Source organism: Danio rerio, chromosome 4 (assembly GCF_049306965.1).
Source record: "Danio rerio strain Tuebingen ecotype United States chromosome 4, GRCz12tu, whole genome shotgun sequence".
Classification (NCBI taxonomy): Eukaryota; Metazoa; Chordata; class Actinopteri; order Cypriniformes; family Danionidae; genus Danio; species Danio rerio.
In genome coordinates this window covers 44,867,578-44,882,012 of record NC_133179.1, presented here as the reverse complement: position 1 = coordinate 44,882,012, position 14,435 = coordinate 44,867,578, and the positions used below count along the sequence as shown (strand labels likewise).

The following is a 14,435-nucleotide window of genomic DNA, read 5'->3' as shown; positions in this document are numbered from 1 at the left end:
TATTTAAAGTGAATGAAGAATCATTGTCACCAAAAGTCCTTTCTCTAAAACAGGCAAGACACAAACAATTTCAATTTTGTTCATTAAGCCACTTCAAAAATTTTCATGCATATTAAAAGCATTTGCCCAGTTTCATAGACAAGGCTTAGACCCTAGTGCCAGACAAAGTCTGGATGTAACTTACAATGACATACTGTTTATAGTCATTAATGTCAAAAGTCACAAGTAATGATTTTCTCAAAGCAAGGCTTATAAAAGCTACATACATCAAATCTAATAATGTCTACTACTGACCCAGTTTATGAAACCAACACATTAATTTAAATTTAAGACAGTCCACCAGAAAATTATTTTGTTAATTTTTTACCCTACATTCCATCTGATCTTTGTACATCTCCCTCGAGATATATACAACCAAAACAAACTGTGCAAACTAATCCTTTAGTATTAAAGGCATGTCATCCTACAATTTTTAGCATAACTTTACACAGCAAATTCATTGGTGTTAAATTTCCAGTGTTGTGGTAATTCAGAGTAAAGTGTTAAAATTCTAGAGTTAGATAAAGGTAAAATAACCCTCTCGGCGTTAGAAGCTGATTTGCCTCCTTGTCATACAGAGTAACATAAATCTACCTTTGTAGAAAACCCTTGTATTTGAGAAACTAATCAGAGTGTCTGAAATCTCACCACACCCTCATTCACCTGGCCCTTAAATTGGTCAATTAGTTTAGTCCACTAGACAGAGTGAATGACCACAAATAAGTGAATTCAGACACCTGCTGTTAACAAGCACAATCACTGAAGGAATAAGAAATTGAAGGAAGAAATAAAACTACAGACACAGCCTCACACCAAACCAACTGAATTAAAACAGAGGATTAAACAACTCCATTAACTAATAGTATAAGCAGCTTCACTGATTACAGTTTGACTTCATTTCTGTAAGAATATTTGACAATGAACAGAGGTTTAGATTTTTTTATTAAAAATATTTCATTTGACCTCACCATCATGGAGATCAGAGGCTGCTTATTTGAGCTCTTGAAGCTTTACTCTTATATTCTATTGTTTCTCTGACTGCTATAGCTGTGTTTCTAAAACTCATTAGCTATAGCAAGAAAGATCAAGAGAAACTATACTGTTTATGCTTAATTGTTATAGATTTAATTTCAGGTGTTTATTAAGTTGATTCATAAAGATATGTAAATATAGTTGTATTAAAACTGCATGGGACAATACTACTGGCAGTCTGCTGCTCTTCATAGAAAATTCAACAAATAATTAGGATGCAATTAATAATTAGAGTGTCATGCACTAAACATTCAAGCTCCAGCTTGCTCTTTATGACACACAGGCATCAAGAATCAGGACATGAAACTCAACCGTGGTTGCTAAAAAAAAAAAAAAAAAGCTGCATAGTTCATGCCGCAATGCATGCTGGGTGCCAGCATAGTACAAATCTCCCAGCATGCATTGCAGCATGAATAAATTATGCAGCTTTATGTTCTTACAATCTCTTTATTTTCCTTTATTTTGTGTTGTTTTTGGGAGGTAATATTTCAGTAGAGTGTTTTTTTTTTTACTTGATTTTTTTTTGTTTGTCACCATCATTGAGATTCAAAGACTAATTATTGATCTCTGTGTGTTTTTGAGTTCTGCTATAGATCAAACATTCTCATTGTAAATATTGTTTTTATTTTATTTTATTGGAGCTTCAGTGGTTTCATTTATGTATATTATTTATTTCTCACACATAACTAATATGATATTGAATTAGAAAACAAGCAGGAAAGGATGGCTATATTATCATTAATAATCTCTTCAGTATGACACTTTAATTTTCTTTCGGCTTTCCATGCTATATGTTTAAGTAGTGTAATCAGCCAAAATAAAAGACATCTATAGTTAGAAGTTGAAGAGCCTGACTAAAGCAGACTCTGTCCTCCATCATGGTGACTTCAAATGAACAACGGAAATTTCATTAAGAGCTTTTGTTCACATGACAGAAATAAAGTCAAAGGTCAGTAATAGGTGAAGCTCCATGATAAGTTGTTTAATTTGATGAGTTTTTTTTTAAAGATGTTGAAAAATATTTTTTTTTTTTTATTGTGTAATTTGTTTTATTTTTACTGATTATTATTTTATTTAGAGTTTTTTTTTCTGAGTTGATTTAATCTTTGGTTTTGGCTTGTGTTTTTCTGTCCTTCAGTGATTCTGCTTGTTAACAGTTGTTCATCAATTCTCAATCCTCCTTTAATTAGACACTTAATTGTCTCATTAACTTCATCACTGTCTCAGTGTTCAGCCCTCTGTAGTGAGGACACTAGTTAGGATTTTGCTCTGGAATTTAAGGCTTAAGTGTGTTCAAATAAAAAATACAGACTATGGGATGTATTTTTAACAGATATATTCTGGAAACTGAATTTACGAATGTAAAATGTTGAAAACAGCAGATTACTGGCAACCACTGCTGCCAGTATTTTGACATACATTTAACAGATATTTTACACAATAAGAGTTTGCTAATTAACACTTTGGGTGTTAAAAATTTTAACACTTTCAAAAGTGTTATTTTAACACTTATAGTGGTTCCCATATAAACACTGAGGGAGTGTTAATTTTAACTCTAAGGTAGTTAAATCTACCAAATCTAAAATTTGCAGTGTGAGATCGATAAAAAATACAGACTGTTGAATGTGCTTTTAACAGAAATATTCTGTAAACTGAATTTATGAATGTAAAAACAGCAGATTACTGGCAACCACAGCTGCTGGTATTTTTCCGTAAAATCTAAAAATGAAAAAAAAAGAAAGAAAAACAGCAAAACGGTTTTTGTGTCACCATTGTGGAGGATAATAGCGTCTCTGTTCAAGTCCAAGATGAACTGAGATTATTTGATGTTATGCTGCATCTTCTTTTGTTTAAAGGTAACTGTGTAGTTACTAATGCTGTCAAAATCTGTTTGCTAATTGCAATCACACATGAACACATTATTGTATCTAAAGACTTTACATTTTTGTGCACTAAGCTATGATTTTGTAAAATAAACAATGTGTTAGTTCATGAAATATGGTTATTCTTTTGTAAATTTATACAGTTCTATAAAACTTCCATGTTTTTCACAGAAAGATTCTGGCAACCACAGCTGCTGGTATTATTTTTGGAAATTTAACATATTTTACACAATAAGAGTTTGCTAATTAACACTCTCTTGGTGTTGACAATGTTAACACTTTCAAAAGTGTTATTTTTAACACTTATAGTGGTTCCCATATAAACTCTGAGGGAGTGTTAATTCTAACTCTAAGGTAGTTAAATCTACTATCTAAAATTTGCTGTGTACCCTTCACCACACATGCTTGCATGAAAAGGCAAGACATCAGTTGGGAAAGAGATCTGGCAAATTGGACAAATCTGTAAAAAGTAAAAATAAATTAAACAATGTATGTTTGTAGCAAATTTGTTGAAGAACATACATATTCTACCCCATAAAAAGATTCTAAAATATTAAGAATAGTCTCAAATTTTTAATAGCTTCAAACACATTCTTTATGGAACCACGAATTGGGTATATTCAAATATAGTGAGTATACCCAAATACAAGAAATAGGCTTTGATCAAAGACCTGTAATGATGGTTCTAAGATGGGGTGAAGTGGGCTTGGCTGGTCAACAGTTTCGATTACATTTTCGTCTACATCATCATCTAGAATGGTCACATCATTTGAAGACTCCTAATAAAAGTAATCAAAATGCATTGGCATTGTAAATAAATAATATTGATAGAAAAATAAAACCATAGTACTGTATGACTTACTGTCTCAGCTTCTTTACACTCTTCAATGTGTAAGGGCAGCAATGGCAGTGGTATTTTCTTACCACATTTCATACAGCTGGACTGTGGCATCTTAGCAAACTCCACAGAATCATAAGGTAATGGTTCAGTGGAAAGCTGTTCCTGTAATGGAACTACAAACAGCATGTTCTTTCCATTATTTGACACTGATTTTAGGAGTCGAGTTGAGTATCCATCAGCATCTGTGGGAATTATAGACAGCTTACGCCGCCCACCCCCACCAAATGGCAAAATCAATTGAGAATCACATTCAGGACTACTGTTGCCTTCTTGGGCTAGCAATATTGTTATAAATGTGTCACCTAAAATTTTGGACAGAAATGTTCAATAAAGCTCTGTTTACCACTGGAAAACTGAAGTAGGGCATGCCATAATCTTAGAACATGGCAGAGAAACATGTCCTTGACTAAAAAGTTTAAACTAATGAAGCTTATTACTAAATTATTAACGCCAACAAAGCACATACCAGTTTCATTAATTTACAAAAGTGCAAAGTTATTGCAAATGCACACAAATCATTTTTTGTTTATATGTAACATGCAAAACATAAATACCTGTAGACTTGTAAAACATCCAGCCACCCTGAAGTGTTTTTAATTTGGGAAACTCTCCTTCAAGCAGACTGACAATCTTAAGAATGAAACAAAATTCATCATTTAGTTTTTTTTTTTTTTCTTTCCAACAGATATAAAACTCCCATCAATTCCTAGTATTATAGTAACATTTGCAATTACCTCACTGTGTTTAAAATGATCTGGAACAGTTAAAAGCCTTTTTCCAAGTCCAGCATGGACAAGCTCAAGGTCTTCATCTCCTTTTGGTGTGAAGGGTGTGGGTTCAGAGAGGACATGGATTTGAAAATCAGTTTTTTTAATGTTTCCAGGTTTGGCCACAGAAAAATCTCTGTCCCAAACATACTTGGGAATTGCCTATAGTGACAAAAGGGCAAAATGAATAAACATATTAATAATAAGAAACATTTTTTGCATGACACAAAAAGTTGTGTTTTACAGTAAACATGAAAAATTACCTTTTTAAGGCTTGCCTTACCATGTTTTCAGGCTCTGCAGGCAAAGGAATGGTCCCACTTGAGATGCTTTCTCTTATTGGTCTACTACCACTAGCTAGTGCATTTCTTTACGAAGATGGAGTAAGGCCCCTGGCTAATACATCGATCAGAGCTTTTGCTGCTATTTCTACTTCTGATGACAGTGCCTGTAAGACAAATACCAATTATACCTTTTATCATTTGTTATCTTCATAGTCCGCGATCAACACTGCCGACCCCCACCCCGCCCGTTCCTTACAGTCGGCGATCATCTCCTCTCTCCACCCCCCATACCCACCCACACCCAAAACGGCATTACGCTCTCCCGGTCTTCACTTTAGTACGCGATCGATTCCACCTCCAAATTAGTCCTTGATCAAATTTATAGCTGAGCTCCCTTGAATGACACTCTTAGAATCGACCATGACAGAAGCCATGCTATTTTACACGACCATCCCGTTCTTCACTCGCCATGTTGGCTTAATAACGGACTTAATTTACGTTATAAAGTTTACATTATAAACAACAGCAGCCATTGCTTTAACAAACGTTTGATACTTAATCTTTGCATACATAAACCACTATAGAAATCAAGTAACCACTTACCCGCGCATCCCGCTCTTCACCTGCCATGCTAAATAGAGGAGTATTCTTCTTCTTAGAGGATCATCTCCGTTAATTAGGTCAGACTGCGCAAATGGAGCGCACAGTGAAGCGCTTCGGTCATTCCCACGTTCTCAGGGAGTTGTGATTGGTTGAACAGTAAGCTCGCATCTTATTGGCTACAGGGCACGAGTGACTCACGTGGGAGGTGTGTGCTGACAGGAAAGTCTCAAAAATGCACACACTCGTATTCAGGGTGAGTCGTACGTGAGAGAGGATTTGCACATTCTCATTCAGGATGAACTCGTGAATTTTAAACATTCAAAACTTTTTGTACACTCTTATATATTTGCAAATGGTGTTTTGCATTTGTGAAATGTATTTCATGAAAATGTATTTTTATTTTGTGCATGTGAATTGTTTTTGTGGGTATAAATAAATATTTTACGCATGTGAATTTGGCTACGCATGTGTACATCGTGTCTTTTGCGTGAATTATTATTGAGTCTAATCTCTCTCCATAGAAAAACACTTTTTATCAGATCTGGACTCCGTTGCTTGAATATGTAGGTCCTAGGATTTCAGGTAAATTTTTGCAAAACCTTAGATCACCATAAACTTTGGTTGATTTATGTACTTTTCTATTTTTATTATTACTTTGTATTTTTATGTCTTCTTTTTGATTTTGATTTTCATTATGTGCTGTGATGCTAAGAAATTTCTTGGTTGTAAGCTGTTGTCATTGTTCTGTTCTTTTTTGTTTTGTTAAAATAAAGACAAAAAAATGTATTTCGAAGAATTCCAGTTTGTCAGCAGATAGTGTCGGCGCATAAAACATTCCTTTGCATAGTGGTTTGGTTGTCTAGGAGTATGATTCTCGTTCATGCCGTGAGAAATCCCAGATTCAAATTTCGGTTGAGCCCTTACAGTTGTCTGCTGTTTTGTAAGGGCGTTGTGGCTTACACAGAGGCCTTTTTTCTGAGAATGCCAGTTCGTCAGCTGATAGTGTTGCCATATAAAGTTGCTGTTTTGCAGTGGCTCGTTGATCTAGGGGTATGATTCTCGCTTAGGGTGCCCTTGATTCGTTAGAGAAAGTTTTCTGACTATCTGATGCTTCTGACACCATGTGAAATAAAATCAATTTAGTGGCTCGTTGGTCTAGGGGTATGATTCTCGCTTTGGGTGTGAGAGGTCCCGGGTTCAAATCCCGGGCGAGCCCTTGCAGGTGTCATGTGTTTTACAGGGCACTATGACTTTCATTTAAATGTCTTTCAAAGAATTCCAGTTTGTCAGCAGATAGTGTCGCCACATAAAACATTCCTTTGCATAGTGGCTTGCTGGTCTAGGAGTATGATTTTCGTTCATGCAATGAGAAATCCCAGATTCAAATTTCGGTTGAGCCCTTACGTTTGTCTGCTGTTTTGTAAGGTCTACGGGCTTACACAGAGGCCTTTTTTCTGAGAATGCCAGTTTGTCAGCAGATAGTGTTGCCATGTAAAGTGGCTGTTACAGTAGCTAGTTGGTTTAGGGGTATGATTCTCGCTTAGGGTGCCATTGATTCATTAGAGAAAGTTTTCTGACTATCTGATGGTTCTGACGCCATGTGAAGTTTTATCAATGTAGTGGCTCGTTGGCCTAGGGGTATGATTCTCGCTTTGGTTGAGAGAGGTCCCGGGTTCATATCCTGGACGAGCCCTTGCAGGTATCATGTGTTTTACAGGGCATTATGACTTTCATTAAAATGTCTTTCGAAGAATTCCAGTTTGTCAGCAGATAGTGTCGCCACATAAAACATTCCTTTGCATAGTGGCTTGCTGGTCTAGGCGTATGATTTTCGTTCATGCAATGAGAAATCCCAGATTCAGGTTTCGGTTGAGCCCTTACACTTGTCTGCTGTTTTGTAAGGTTGTTGTGGCTTACACAGAGGCCTTTTTTCTGAGAATGCCAGTTTGTCAGCAGATAGTGTTGCCATATAAAGTTGCTGTTTTGCAGTGGCTCGGTGGTCTAGGGGTATGATTCTCACTTAGGGTGCCCTTGATTCGTTAGAGAAAGATTTCTGACCATCTGACGTCTTGTGAAATTCTCTCAATTTAGTGGCTCATTGGTCTATGGGTATGATTCTCGCTTCGGTTGCGAGAGGACCCGGGTTCAGTTCCTGGATTAGCCCTTGCAGGTGTACTGTGTTTTACAGGGCATTATGTCTTTCGGAAAAACGTCTTTCAAAGATTTCCAATTTGTCAGCAGATAGTGTCGCCACATAAAATATTTCTTGCATAGTGGCTTGCTGTTCTAGGAGTTTGATTCTCGTTCATGCCATGAGAAATCCTAGGTTCAAATTTCAGTTGAACCCTTACAGTTGTCTTTTGTTTTGTAAGGGCGTTGTGGCTTACACAGAGGCCTTTTTTCTGAGAATGCCGGTTTGTCAGCAGATAGTGTTGCCATGTAAAGTGGCTGTTTTGCAGTTGCTCGTTGGTCTACGGGCATGATTCTCGCTTAAGATGCGAGAGGTCTCGTTTTCAAATCCTGGACGAACCATTGCAGAAGTCCCGGGTCCAAATGAAGCAAAAGCCCTGCTTCAATGTTTGTTAGATAAGGATTTCTGACCATCTGTTCGTTCTGATGTCTTGTAAAATATTCAAGCTTTTGTGGCTCGTTGGTCTAGGGGTATGATTCTCGCTTAGGGTGCGAGAGGTCCCGGGTTCAGATCCTGGACGAGCCCTTGCAGTTATTCTTTTGTTTTACGGGGCATTATGGCTTTCATAAAAAACGTTTTTCGAAGAATTCCAGTTTGTCAGCAGATAGTGTCGGCACATAAAGCATTCCTTTGCATAGTGGTTCGGTTGTCTAGGACTATGATTCTCGTTCATGCCGTGAGAAATCCCAGATACAAATTTCGGTTGAGCCCTTACAGTTGTCTGCTGTTTTGTAAGGGCGTTGTGGCTTACACAGAGGCCTTTTTTCTGAGAATGCCTGTTCGTCAGCTGATAGTGTTGCCATATAAAGTTACTGTTTTGCAGTGGCTCGTTGGTCTAGGGGTATGATTCTCGCTTCGGGTGTGAGAGGTCCCGGGTTCAAATCCCGGACGAGCCCTTACAGGTGTTATGTGTTTTACAGGGCACTATGTCTTTCATTAAAATGTCTTTCGAAGAATTCCAGTTTGTCAGCAGATAGTGTCGCCACATAAAACATTCCTTTGCATAGTGGCTTGCTGGTCTAGGAGTTTGATTCTCGTTCATGCCATGAGAAATCCTAGGTTCAAATTTCAGTTGAACCCTTACAGTTGTCTTTTGTTTTGTAAGGGCGTTGTGGCTTACACAGAGGCCTTTTTTCTGAGAATGCCGGTTTGTCAGCAGATAGTGTTGCCATGTAAAGTGGCTGTTTTGCAGTTGCTCGTTGGTCTACGGGCATAATTCTCGCATAAGGTGCGAGAGCTCCCGTTTTCAAATCCTGGACGAACCATTGCAGAAGTCCCGGGTCCAAATGAAGCAAAAGCCCTGCTTCAATGTTTGTTAGATAAGGATTTCTGACCATCTGTTGCTTCTGATGTCTTGTGAAATATTCAAACTTTTGTGGCTCGTTGGTCTAGGGGTATGAATCTCGCTTAGGGTGTGAGAGGCACCGGGTTTAAATCCCAGACGAGTTCTTGCAGTTATTCTGTTGTTTTACAGGGCATTATGGCTTTCATAAAAAACGTTTTTCGAAGAATTCCAGTTTGTCAGCAGATAATGTCGCCACATAAAATGTTTCTTGCATAGTTGCTTGCTGTTCTAGGAGTTTGATTCTCGTTCATGCCATGAGAAATCCTAGGTTCAAATTTCAGTTGAACCCTTACAGTTGTCTTTTGTTTTGTAAGGGCGTTGTGGCTTACACAGAGGCCTTTTTTTTCTGAGAATGCCGGTTTTTCAGCAGATAGTGTTGCCATGTAAAGTGGCTGTTTTGCAGTTGCTCGTTGGTCTACGGGCTTGATTCTCGCATAAGGTGCGAGAGCTCCCGTTTTCAAATCCTGGACGAACCATTGCAGAAGTCCCGGGTCCAAATGAAGCAAAAGCCCTGCTTCAATGTTTGTTAGATAAGGATTTCTGACCATCTGTTGCTTCTGATGTCTTGTGAAATATTCAAACTTTTGTGGCTCGTTGGTCTAGGGGTATGAATCTCGCTTAGGGTGTGAGAGGTCCCGGGTTTAAATCCCAGACGAGCTCGTGCAGTTATTCTGTTGTTTTACAGGGCAATATGGCTTTCATAAAAAACGTTTTTCGAAGAATTCCAGTTTGTCAGCAGATAGTGTCGCCACATAAAATATTTCTTGCATAGTGGCTTGCTGTTCTAGGAGTTTGATTCTCGTTCATGCCATGAGAAATCCTAGGTTCAAATTTCAGTTGAACCCTTACAGTTGTCTTTTGTTTTGTAAGGGCGTTGTGGCTTACACAGAGGCCTTTTTTCTGAGAATGCCGGTTTGTCAGCAGATAGTGTTGCCATGTAAAGTGGCTGTTTTGCAGTTGCTCGTTGGTCTACGGGCTTGATTCTCGCATAAGGTGCGAGAGGTCCCGTTTTCAAATCCTGGACGAACCATTGCAGAAGTCCTGGTTCCAAATGAAGCAAAAGCCCTGCTTCAATGTTTGTTAGATAAGGATTTCTGACCATCTGTTGCTTCAGATGTCTTGTGAAATATTCAAGCTTTTGTGGCTCGTTGGTCTAGGGGTATGATTTTCGCTTAGGGTGCCCTTGATTCGTCAGAGAAAGTTTTCTGACTATCTGATCCTTCTGACGCCATGTGAAATCTTATCACAGTAGTGGTTCGTTGGTCTAGGGGTATGATACTTGCTTTGGGTGTGAGAGGTCCCGGGTTCAAATCCCGGACGAGCCCTAGCAGTTATTTTGTCGTTTTACAGGGCATTATGGCTTTCATAAAAAACATTTTTCGAAGAATTCCAGTTTGTCAGCAGATAGTGTCGCCACATAAAACATTCCTTTGCATAGTGGCTTGCTGGTCTAGGAGTATGATTTTCGTTCATGCAATGAAAAATCCCAGATTCAAATTTCGGTTGAGCCCTTACAGTTGTCTGCTGTTTTGTAAGGTCGTTGTGGCTTACACAGAGGCCTTTTTTCTGAGAATGCCAGTTCGTCAGCAGATAGTGTTGCCATATAAATTTGCTGTTTTGCAGCGGCTCGGTGGTCTAGGGGTATGATTCTCACTTAGGGTGCCCTTGATTCGTTAGGGAAAGATTTCTGACTATCTGACGCCTTGTGAAATTCTCTCAATTTAGTGGTTCATTGGTCTATCTGTATGATTCTTGCTTCGATTGCGAGAGGACCCGGGTTCAATTCTCGGATGAGCCCTTGCAGGTGTACTGTGTTTTACAGGGCATTATATCTTTCGTAAAAACGTCTTTCAAAGAATTCCAATTTGTCAGCAGATAGTGTCGCCACATAAAATATTTCTTGCATAGTGGCTTGCTGGTCTAGGAGTATGATTCTCGTTCATGCCATGAGAAATCCTAGGTTCAAATTTCAGTTGAACCCTTACAGTTGTCTTTTGTTTTGTAAGGGCGTTGTGGCTTACACAGAGGCCTTTTTCTGAGAATGCCGGTTTGTCAGCAGATAGTGTTGCCATGTAAAGTTACTGTTATGCAGTGGCTCGTTGGTCTAGGGGTATGATTCTGGCTTAGGGTGCCCTCGATTCGTCAGAGAAAGTTTTCTGACTATCTGATGCTTCTGACGCCATGTGAAATTTTATCACAGTAGTGGCTCATTGGTCTAGGGGTATGATTCTCGCTTTGGGTGTGAGAGGTCCCGGGTTCAAATCCCGGACGAGCCCTTGCAGTTATTTTGTTGTTTTACAGGGCATTATGGCTTTCATAAAAAACATTTTTCGAAGAATTCCAGTTTGTCAGCAGATAGTGTCGCCACATAAAACATTCCTTTGCATAGTGGCTTGCTGGTCTAGGAGTATGATTTTCATTCATGCAATGAAAAATCCCAGATTCAAATTTCGGTTGAGCCCTTACAGTTGTCTGCTGTTTTGTAAGGTCGTTGTGGCTTACACAGAGGCCTTTTTTCTGAGAATGCCAGTTCGTCAGCAGATAGTGTTGCCATATAAATTTGCTGTTTTGCAGCGGCTCGGTGGTCTAGGGGTATGATTCTCACTTAGGGTGCCCTTGATTCGTTAGGGAAAGATTTCTGACTATCTGACGCCTTGTGAAATTCTCTCAATTTAGTGGTTCATTGGTGTATCTGTATGATTCTCGCTTCGATTGTGAGAGGACCCGGGTTCAATTCTCGGATGAGCCCTTGCAAGTGTACTGTGTTTTACAGGGCATTATATCTTTCGTAAAAACGTCTTTCAAAGAATTCCAATTTGTCAGCAGATAGTGTCGCCACATAAAACATTCCTTTGCATAGTGGCTTGCTGGTCTAGGAGTATGATTTTCGTTCATGCAATGAGAAATCCCAGATTCAAATTTCGGTTGAGCCCTTACGTTTGTCTGCTGTTTTGTAAGGTCTACGGGCTTACACAGAGGCCTTTTTTCTGAGAATGCCAGTTCATCAGCAGATAGTTTTGCCATGTAAAGTGGCTGTTACAGTAGCTAGTTGGTTTAGGGGTATGATTCTCGCTTAGGGTGCCATTGATTCATTAGAGAAAGTTTTCTGACTATCTGATGGTTCTGACGCCATGTGAAGTTTTATCAATGTAGTGGCTCGTTGGCCTAGGGGTATGATTCTCGCTTTGGTTGAGAGAGGTCCCGGGTTCATATCCTGGACGAGCCCTTGCAGGTATCATGTGTTTTACAGGGCACTATGACTTTCATTAAAATGTCTTTCGAAGAATTCCAGTTTGTCAGCAGATAGTGTCGCCACATAAAACATTCCTTTGCATAGTGGCTTGCTGGTCTAGGCGTATGATTTTCGTTCATGCAATGAGAAATCCCAGATTCAGGTTTCGGTTGAGCCCTTACACTTGTCTGCTGTTTTGTAAGGTTGTTGTGGCTTACACAGAGGCCTTTTTTCTGAGAATGCCAGTTTGTCAGCAGATAGTGTTGCCATATAAAGTTGCTGTTTTGCAGTGGCTCGGTGGTCTAGGGGTATGATTCTCACTTAGGGTGCCCTTGATTCGTTAGAGAAAGATTTCTGACCATCTGACGTCTTGTGAAATTCTCTCAATTTAGTGGCTCATTGGTCTATGGGTATGATTCTCGCTTCGGTTGCGAGAGGACCCGGGTTCAGTTCCTGGATTAGCCCTTGCAGGTGTACTGTGTTTTACAGGGCATTATGTCTTTCGGAAAAACGTCTTTCAAAGATTTCCAATTTGTCAGCAGATAGTGTCGCCACATAAAATATTTCTTGCATAGTGGCTTGCTGTTCTAGGAGTTTGATTCTCGTTCATGCCATGAGAAATCCTAGGTTCAAATTTCAGTTGAACCCTTACAGTTGTCTTTTGTTTTGTAAGGGCGTTGTGGCTTACACAGAGGCCTTTTTTCTGAGAATGCCGGTTTGTCAGCAGATAGTGTTGCCATGTAAAGTGGCTGTTTTGCAGTTGCTCGTTGGTCTACGGGCATGATTCTCGCTTAAGATGCGAGAGGTCTCGTTTTCAAATCCTGGACGAACCATTGCAGAAGTCCCGGGTCCAAATGAAGCAAAAGCCCTGCTTCAATGTTTGTTAGATAAGGATTTCTGACCATCTGTTCCTTCTGATGTCTTGTAAAATATTCAAGCTTTTGTGGCTCGTTGGTCTAGGGGTATGATTCTCGCTTAGGGTGCGAGAGGTCCCGGGTTCAGATCCTGGACGAGCCCTTGCAGTTATTCTTTTGTTTTACGGGGCATTATGGCTTTCATAAAAAACGTTTTTCGAAGAATTCCAGTTTGTCAGCAGATAGTGTCGGCACATAAAGCATTCCTTTGCATAGTGGTTCGGTTGTCTAGGACTATGATTCTCGTTCATGCCGTGAGAAATCCCAGATACAAATTTCGGTTGAGCCCTTACAGTTGTCTGCTGTTTTGTAAGGGCGTTGTGGCTTACACAGAGGCCTTTTTTCTGAGAATGCCTGTTCGTCAGCTGATAGTGTTGCCATATAAAGTTACTGTTTTGCAGTGGCTCGTTGGTCTAGGGGTATGATTCTCGCTTCGGGTGTGAGAGGTCCCGGGTTCAAATCCCGGACGAGCCCTTACAGGTGTTATGTGTTTTACAGGGCACTATGTCTTTCATTAAAATGTCTTTCGAAGAATTCCAGTTTGTCAGCAGATAGTGTCGCCACATAAAACATTCCTTTGCATAGTGGCTTGCTGGTCTAGGAGTTTGATTCTCGTTCATGCCATGAGAAATCCTAGGTTCAAATTTCAGTTGAACCCTTACAGTTGTCTTTTGTTTTGTAAGGGCGTTGTGGCTTACACAGAGGCCTTTTTTCTGAGAATGCCGGTTTGTCAGCAGATAGTGTTGCCATGTAAAGTGGCTGTTTTGCAGTTGCTCGTTGGTCTACGGGCATAATTCTCGCATAAGGTGCGAGAGCTCCCGTTTTCAAATCCTGGACGAACCATTGCAGAAGTCCCGGGTCCAAATGAAGCAAAAGCCCTGCTTCAATGTTTGTTAGATAAGGATTTCTGACCATCTGTTGCTTCTGATGTCTTGTGAAATATTCAAACTTTTGTGGCTCGTTGGTCTAGGGGTATGAATCTCGCTTAGGGTGTGAGAGGCACCGGGTTTAAATCCCAGACGAGTTCTTGCAGTTATTCTGTTGTTTTACAGGGCATTATGGCTTTCATAAAAAACGTTTTTCGAAGAATTCCAGTTTGTCAGCAGATAATGTCGCCACATAAAATGTTTCTTGCATAGTTGCTTGCTGTTCTAGGAGTTTGATTCTCGTTCATGCCATGAGAAATCCTAGGTTCAAATTTCAGTTGAACCCTTACAGTTGTCTTTTGTTTTGTAAGGGCGTTG

General features: G+C 39.5%; 5 non-coding genes across 5 annotated transcripts; all 5 read left to right on the top strand.

Moving 5' to 3' along the window:
• The first annotated feature begins 6,653 nt into the window (after positions 1–6,653).
• On the top strand, positions 6,654–6,725 carry trnap-ugg (transfer RNA proline (anticodon UGG)). Its single transcript has one exon. It is a non-coding gene; the product is annotated as a tRNA-Pro (tRNA).
• A 1,799-nt stretch (positions 6,726–8,524) lies between these two features.
• On the top strand, positions 8,525–8,596 carry trnap-cgg (transfer RNA proline (anticodon CGG)). Its single transcript has one exon. It is a non-coding gene; the product is annotated as a tRNA-Pro (tRNA).
• Positions 8,597–10,298: 1,702 nt separating this feature from the next.
• On the top strand, positions 10,299–10,370 carry trnap-ugg (transfer RNA proline (anticodon UGG)). The gene has a single exon. It is a non-coding gene; the product is annotated as a tRNA-Pro (tRNA).
• Positions 10,371–11,249: 879 nt separating this feature from the next.
• On the top strand, positions 11,250–11,321 carry trnap-ugg (transfer RNA proline (anticodon UGG)). Its single transcript has one exon. It is a non-coding gene; the product is annotated as a tRNA-Pro (tRNA).
• A 2,272-nt stretch (positions 11,322–13,593) lies between these two features.
• On the top strand, positions 13,594–13,665 carry trnap-cgg (transfer RNA proline (anticodon CGG)). Its single transcript has one exon. It is a non-coding gene; the product is annotated as a tRNA-Pro (tRNA).
• The last annotated feature ends 770 nt before the right edge of the window (positions 13,666–14,435 follow it).